The sequence below is a fragment of the Gasterosteus aculeatus genome, chromosome X (assembly GCF_964276395.1).
Source record: "Gasterosteus aculeatus chromosome X, fGasAcu3.hap1.1, whole genome shotgun sequence".
NCBI classification, from domain to species: Eukaryota; Metazoa; Chordata; class Actinopteri; order Perciformes; family Gasterosteidae; genus Gasterosteus; species Gasterosteus aculeatus.
In genome coordinates, this window is record NC_135698.1 from 12,919,303 (window position 1) to 12,927,998 (window position 8,696).

At 41.6% G+C, this 8,696-nt stretch overlaps 1 long non-coding RNA gene across 1 annotated transcript; it reads left to right on the forward strand.

Moving 5' to 3' along the window:
- The first annotated feature begins 2,946 nt into the window (after positions 1-2,946).
- LOC120808857 (uncharacterized) lies at positions 2,947-8,003 on the forward strand. The gene is made up of 3 exons (XR_005710030.2): positions 2,947-3,140; positions 4,226-4,468; positions 7,281-8,003. It is a non-coding gene; the product is annotated as an uncharacterized LOC120808857 (long non-coding RNA).
- Positions 8,004-8,696: the final 693 nt, after the last annotated feature.

The following is an 8,696-nucleotide window of genomic DNA, read 5'->3' on the forward strand; positions in this document are numbered from 1 at the left end:
ATACAGAATCACACTTTAAGATTATAGAAACTAATTTTGATTGGTTGTCTTGTTTTAATATCTTATTTCTTTAATATATTTTAACCGTTGCCCCACACTGTATCCAATGTTTGCAAAGGGACAGCGTTTGATGGCTCAATTAGTTAAAAACGGTAAGTAAAAAGAGATGAATTCACAGCATGAGCTTGTTCGAACTGGACCATGATGTCATCTTTGAACTGGCACAGTTGTGTGTCTCGATGGTTACACAGCCGCACTATAAAACATGCTTGAGCAAACAGCCAATATGCTTCCTTGAACACCCAATTTGTTTAATAAAAGGCACGAGGCTCTAATGTGCTGCTCTCAGAACTCTGCCTACTTCTCAGAGAGATTTATTTATTACTCCATCGTCACTGTTGTTTGCTCTGTCTGATCTATTCTGCCATAAAACCCTCGCAGGCTCGCCACTGTCTCCCTGAACAAGCCTCTATTATCTTAAATTAGTCACTGACGATAGCTGTTAACCAAATATTTAGAATAAATAATAGTACAGGAGGTCAGCGGAGTCCTGGCAGAGATGATACATTATTTGTTTAGTCATAAACTGATGCAATATTGAACGTATGTTGAGGAATTACTGCTGCCAAGTTTTGAATAAATTTGCTTGTGTTACATATAAGAGGCTGATAAAGACTGTCGTTATTTTTGTCTGTGAGCCAAGGTGCAACAAAACACAGCTGCTGTGTCTCGTGGAGATTTTCAGTCCATCCATTGTTTTTCCTTATACATAACTTTGATTGTCAGCACTAATTCACCCCATAAAAAAAGATGGGATGTTGAAACCAACATTTTAATTGGAATAAATAAACCTGCTGGACCAATATGTTTTTCTAGTAAACACCTGAAAAGGTTGGATCGTTACATAGTGCCAAATATTACATGAAATGTCATTTGAATTGAAATTAATATCGCATTTCGAAAACCAACTCTTCGTTAAAAAAGTCCTTTTGTACCCACATGTTGTTTTTCACATTTACGACATCTGATCAGAGATGTGAAACCGTCACGCATCTCTGCCAGCCTCGGTTGACATTGTGATCTGTGCCCGCATGTCTGTATTCGTCCACCAAGCAGTTGTGTCAGTGTTTGTGTGTGTGTGTGTGTGTGTGTCAAATGGTGTTTTCTGTTACAGCTCGTAGTGTTCAGCAAAGGAAGCCGCCGTGGTGTTCTCGTCCTTCCCTGAGCCGCCCATGAGGAGGCTGCCGTCCTAATTACATGATCCACCGGGCTTCTAATTCGCCACACTCCTCCCAAATGACATCTACTAATTACTCCTTCCTGTTTTAGAAAAAGCTCTCTGAGTTGTTTCCAGGCTCGCTCATGCTCATTGTCATGTCAGAACAAACCAGTTAGCTGTTGTGGCAGTTGCAGACTATGTGTGTGTGCCAAGCAATCTGAATTATCTGTAAAAAAATTGAAATCATAGGGATATGCGCTGCTGTTCGACAGAAAATAATAGCTCCATGAGAATGATAAAGCACAAGAAAAAAGATTTTCCTCTCCCCACGATTAATCCCAGACTGTGTTGTTGAATGACACCTGTCTGGGATGCTTCGGTACCTCCTGCCCAGAGCATGATGGGAAGACCTCTGGCAAGTGGCGTGCAGAGTCAGGAGTGAAAGTTCCCGCCCCACATTGTGGTTTATTCTTACCTTTAGGTGGCATCAAAGTGACACAGACAGCATTTTTGTGAGCTCTTGGTTAGTTTTAGCACCCCTTAAACTGATGAAGCGAATGCATACATGTTGATTTTAATGAATAAACAACAACCTGTGGTTGGAGGCTGTGGATATTTCTTTAGCTCCAACAAATGAACGTACTGCAACGTATTCATGTTCCATGTTTTACAGGCCCAGCTAGGTTGCACTAAAGGACAATACGGTTTTAGGACTTTTAGGACGGTTTTAGGCAACATGGCGCGATGCCGGTCTCCAATGTGGCGGGCGGGCATTGCTCTCTCAACTCAAGTCTGATTCTCCTCTGTCATGACCGGTTAGCGGGCCTGCCACTCACAGCTCATGAGTGGGAGAGCAGGAGAAACAAGCCCTACCAGACACTGGCTGCGTAATACTACTATTCTACGGAGACATCTAGCCGTCAAATCAAGTGTTACGGCAAGTTACGGGACAAATAGCCTGCTTTTTGTCTTGTTATCGGAGCTGTCTGTGGCCGTGGTGTGTAACCGCACAGAGATGTGTTCCCCAGGGTACGCTGAGATTTGGTACTGTATATAGGAAGTCTGGTCTTACATACAAGTAGATCTCCTGTCGGCCTTCCATTGAGAGTTTACCACAACATCAGTTATTTTGTCTTGTCGTGCACAGAGACGTTTCAGCAAACCTGCGTGATGGAAACGAAGCTCACTGCGTATGACATGTCCTAAACCACAGTCATCTCTAATATGTCATGTCACGATTATTCATTTATTCAGCCCAATATTGCCCAACTTGCACATTTTCTTTCATGTTTTTTACAATCCGCACAGCATGTGACAACATCTCTCGCTTCAGTGAAGCTTTCCTAACAAAACCCCTTGAAATGGAGAAAAAAAACCTCTGCAAGATACCAGGGCAGACAGATGTGCTACAGATGTATTCTGTAAAACATATCAGCATTACATTAGACACAATGCATATAGCAGAAAATACATAGAATGTAAACACAAAGATAATCCCCTTTTATTTGTTCCAACCTTGCTTTTCATTCCACGTGCAGGATTCTATTTTTTGTAGCTCCTGTGGAAACAGTACAGTTTGAGTACTCTATTTTAGGACCAGGACATGAATTATACAGAGAAGTGGCCAACAATGTGCATTGCATTCTCTTCCTACTGACCCGAGTGCACAGAGAGAGGGAGAGGGAGAGAGAGGGAGAGGGAGAGAGAGGGAGAGGGAGAGAGAGGGAGAGGGGGAGACGCGTGGAGAGCGTCTGTGATGAGTGACCATGAGCTGCTCTTGGAGTGCTGGTGGGCCGTGCGATGGCACAGTCTCTGCTCCTGGCAGCCGCCCAGTATGATTGTGATTTGCTGCCCACAGGGTGACCACCTGGCAGACGCTTCCTCCAACATCCCCGGGTTACACAGGGTGCATCCATTGCAGGTCTGTAATTTGATTTCACACATGTCACAGTTTGCTTGCCTCAAACAAAAAACAATCTTGATATGCATGACAATGTTTGTGATGAGAGAATGTGCTTCAGTCCCTCTGTAGACTTTACACTACAGTCACTGAAACACATTTAGTAAGTTGGGTGCCAAAAACCGTAAAGGCATAAATGTTATGCAAACCCTCGTTGGAGGGTTGACGTTGACCTGCTGGACATTACGTGGATGCAATATGAATCTTCCAAACCTTCTCCTGCAAAGCCACACGACTTTCTTCCTTGTTGCTTTTGTCAGCGTTTCTGAGGTCTTACCCAATACAAGGTGGGGTAGTTCAAATTCTACAAGATTAATCAGACATTATTCAATTAACGGCAATTTGGGGAGGAAGATAGCGTAGTCAGAAAGACCATTGTATTCAAAATAAAATACAAACAAGACCACTCAGATATATTCAGACACATGCAGTAATACAATAAAGTGATTAATGAAGATGAATAAAACCAAGCAAAATCTGCTAATTGAAAGTGTCTTGTCAATGCGTCTCCTGACATTTTTTTTAATTCTACATTTCTGTTTTCAATACCACTTAAGTGGAATCTCCAAACCGAGTTTCCATCCATTTTCTTTACTGTACAATTCTAGATGGGACACAAGCGCTCGCCTCAAAGTAGGCCAATTACCAGTCGCTATGAATAGAGATATTAATGCAATGTGGCAGAGCCAAGAACAGCCGCTACGGCAGGGTGTCTCCATTCAGCTAACGTGAACTCAGAGGGGACACGTAAACAAGTCCCTCCGTTACATAACCGGTCTCTTTCTCCTCCAAGCATCTTCTCTTGTTTCACACACCCATTCCTCACCGTGGCTTCTCCTTGCTCGCCGGCTAAAGCAGAGGACGTGCACGGTTGATCTAACCAGGTCTAATGTCAGACTTCCCGTGGCGTTAACGACGCGTAGCTGCCTCGTCTCTTCATCGTGGTCCCCAGAGGATGCATCTCACTGACTTTGATGTTGCCCCGACTTCCCTCGAGCACCACTATTAGGGGGTCAATTGAAATGAGAATATTTTCCACCTCTTAGGTTGCAAATTGTGTGAGAAACAGAACACAGAGAAGAGAAGAAGCGGAAGGTGCGTCCGCAGCCGCAGGAGGGCAGAGCTCAAGAGAGGAAACACTCTGCACTCGTGGAAATAACAAGTTGTTCAGCAAACAACAACAAAAATGCGGGCAGAGCAGACAGGCCAGAGCCACTGAAGCACAATGAAATTAAGGCCCACACGAGGAATAATCGTACCTACTCCAAAACGTTTTTGTTCATCCACAGGTGGGTACAAGAACACTGGTAAGCTTTAGTCTCTCCTTTGCTTTAATATGTGAGTCAACGGCTGGAGCTGTTGAGGATTTTAAAATGTATGATATTCTTTTATTCCACCAAAAAGAATATACGTCCTACTTAAGCTCAAGCCTAACTAGCATCTAAAAGTTTTCACTCATTGTGAGAAATGTCTTGAAATAAAGAGGTCAAGATGGATTGGCACACAATTTTTGACAGATCATGGATAGAAGAAAATGTATTTTGATGACTCCAATGTTCATTTGCATTTTCATCTAACACCAGTATCAGCTCAACATTTCTGTCAAGACTGAAGAGCCTTCGTATTATGTGCAGCACACAAAACTCTCTGTGCTTAGACCCTCATGTTTGGATAAGAGTAACAGAAGGATCAATCTCCCTGAACAGACATACATGCAGCTGTTGAGTGCAAATAAAATGAAATAAAATGAAATGATTTCATGTGGAGGAGCGAGACGACCCGGTGGTTAATACCAATGGTGTCTCCACGGCACTCAATCACCGTTAAATTAGATCTAAAAATATGCCAAATGCTGCAAATCAGCGACAGGTTGTTGGGGTCAAATTAAGATCCATATGCTGACCTATTCCTTGGATGACTCTTTTCAGAGTGCCGATCATCAGGGCTATCATAGGGACTAATGAGTCTTTAATGGTCACATCCTGGAAGAGCGCCATCTCTTGCACTCCAGCCCAGTGCTCACCATGGCCAGGCAGCGTTACACCATTAGTGGCAGCTCAGCTGCTACGGTCAACAGCCCCTTCAACAAAATCGTCAGGCATGGATCTTAAAACCTCCTCGGCGTATTTTTCTTGTCCGGGTGAAAGCGCAGATTTGAAGGACGGTGCTGGAAGTGTTCCATTTTCTTTTTATATTGTCCTGTAAAAACCAACAGTGGAGTGATCTTGGAAAATTACTACTCTGTGTAGCAAAGGCCGGATGCAACTAATTCCTCGACTTATGTGCCATCATGGTTGTCTAAACTATTTCTGGCCATGTTGCATGAGGACTAACATGGTAAGGCAATACTCATTAAAGCGCAAATGTGCATTAACCAAGGGGCAACGTCAAGGTCTTAAAAGTGAAACCAGGAGGGTTGACTGTATTAGAACATATTCACTTTTACTTTACATACTTCACATACTCAGAATACTTAATTACTACCCAAGTAGACATGTTTCATTTGAGGTTGAGTTCACAGTCTGAAGGGCTAGTTTGAACCCTTATTAAATACAGCAAGATGTTCATTCAGGAAATGATGGTCACAGGAGTGTGAAATACCTGATAGAGGATCATTCAAAGTGTTTTCAATTCATGAAAGAGACTAGATGTTTTCTAGTCTCCACCCGCTCTATACTTCTGCATGGATCCAAAAGAACAATGACAATGGCTGTTGTCAAGGTGACTATGTCCATTACTTATATACTGTCCATGGTTTAAACCCTTACGATACTCAATTTCCTCCATTTTGAGCAACGTCGGCTAAAAAACAGATGCCATGTCAAGCAATTTTAAGAAACAAATAAGTGCGTTTTAAAATAATTTCCACTTTATAGTTGTGAGCTGTTTTTAATGATTTGAATCTGCAATAGCAAACAATGGGTTTAGGACCAAGAGACACATTGAGTTTGAGGAAATCTGAGAGCTTTTTGAGGCACAGAAATACAAATGCATTGTCTGTTTCTCTCTCTCTGCGGTGTTTGTTGTGGCGGTTGTGGTTGTTCTTGACCCTCTCACATCAAAATCAGTTAAGAGTTCAATTGGTACCTTCCATTGGAATTCCATGTACAAGGAACATACGTCCTTTCATCATACTGATAACAAATGAACATTATAAATTATTACTTCTATTAGCCCTGAGTTTTAGCACGAGTAATTGTACAGAAACCTCATTGTGCTTTCTCCCTGCAGACAGTTATCTCTAGCTTTTATCTGTACTTCAAAATGCAGTTATGAACAAATGTGGACACTTGAGTGAGCTTTTATGCATCGTAATACAAATGTGCAGGCTCACCAAGGCTTGCACAGAATGATTGAGCCGTGAACTGTGAAAATGTCAGCCCCTATTAATAACAATGCCGGATCAAGTACGCTGGATCTTAACGTCTGCACTTCATCCTGTATATTTAGACGAACAACATGAGAAGTCTATTTAAAGTCACACAGTAAGGGAATTGTGTTTTTTCCCAATCGTGGCCTCCTGAGTGAAACCGCAGCCCTGGGATTAATAACTTTCTCTCAGTCCACCTCGGTTAGACTCAAAGCCACAAAGCCACAAGGAAGCAGAGCTGCAGCCGCCCGCAGTGCATAACAACAGCTCCCAATCTGATAGAAGTGGACAAGTCAATGTGAGGGTGTAATTCGTATGGAGAAAAAAAAGTCTGTCTCCATTTAAATTGTACATTTTGATGAGAAGTATACTAATAAAATATTTTACAAATGTGTATTATTTTGTATCAATATATGAATCATTTGATGTATCGAGTTAAGCAGAGCTCGAGGTCAATTGTCAAAAACCCATATTAGGTTTATCAGATCCTCACAACTGTGTAAATGTTTGTTTTCAGTTTTTCTGGGTTTGACGTAAACGACTTAAACGATAAATGTTTTATTAAAACAAACTCAGTGATTAATCAAGGGCATTGAGAAGAGATGAAGTGATAAAAACATTTATTTTTGCCAAACACAGCCTTAAAATGAAGTGCCACATTAGCTTATGAAAGCCCGTTTGAAAAGAGTCATATCACATCTTGCCAGGTCAAATCTCTTTTTGCTTTTCAGATTGGATTTCTTCAAACAGCGTTGACGCAAAGCAATGTCATCTCGGTTCACTGCAGCTCTTTCCAGCAGTATTTGGACACATGCATGTATTTATTTCAGCCTACAATGTGCGCACCCTGCTTGAGGGCTAATTACATTTGCACAGCTCAAAGGCCCGCGAGTGTCACCTTTTCTTTTGAGACACCTCCCTGGCACAACGGCGTGGAGGAAAACATCACGAGATTTGGGGAAAACGAAGCTCGTAATTGTGATCTACTCGTGTTTGTGATCAAGAAGTTCACAAGCATAAGCACGTTGAAACGTAACCCACGGTTCATTTGTCACGGATGTTTCTTAGCCTGTCTAGTGCGGACACACACGCGCGCGCTCACGTGCGCTCACACATGCCGTGAAGACCACGTGAGCTACAGAGGAGCAGAAAGAGACGACGAGAGGGAAGCACAGTTGACTTCCTCTGTCGTTACTCACACCTGCAGTAGAATGCATCTCCATAGCAACAAGACTTGCAACTGTGCAGAGTTGATATTTGAGGTTGTGATCTTTAATGCCCACTTTTATCTCCCTTTTTTACTGCAGTATTTTGTGGAAATGCATTTCTCGGTGGGTTTTCTCCCTGACCTCCTCTCTTAATTGGGTTTGTTTCACAACTAAGACTCGCTTGTCATCAGTCTGTCAACTGAAAGCTATTAATAAATCATCCCAAATCATGCTCATATACGCAGGAACAAACTGGTGTAATGATTTCTTTGACTACATCTCTCCTGTCAGCCAATTACTGTATACAATGAACATGTAATTCAAATTGGCTTATACAATTATTGTATCATTATTATTATATAGTTATTGTACAATTATATAATATATTGTGCCTACACGATGCCATCTTTTCTAAAACCTTTTTACAGTTGTTTCCGTAATTTGAGTGTCAAAATCATGCGTGCATGATAATCTAGAGTTTACTCAGCAAAGTAAAGTCAGTAAGGAAGGAATAGTTTACAGTATATGTAACACAGCGGAGATACGGTATTCTCTCAGCACATATAAAATAAATGTATTTTTTATCAATATCAAAATAAACTTAACACATTTATTGTGCTCTACTGTTACGGTTACACTTCTATTTGTTGTATAAGCTTTGGTACTATATCAAGAACGAACTCCCACCACCTCACTTGAATAATGTGTCGTCGGTCTAATTGGCACTGCTTCTTCTTTTTCAAATATTGTGTATTATGAATAATGACATGCTCTGCACACTACTTACAGTATCACGCTGCACGCTTTTATCCCCGATGATGTAAGCAAGTTCAAAATCTTTAAGTGTAATCAGGTGAAAGACCTGAGAGATAATTGAAAATGCACACGCCAAGGAGGTAACAACAAAGTGGCAGTGGCCGTTCCTTTGAAGCTGATGCG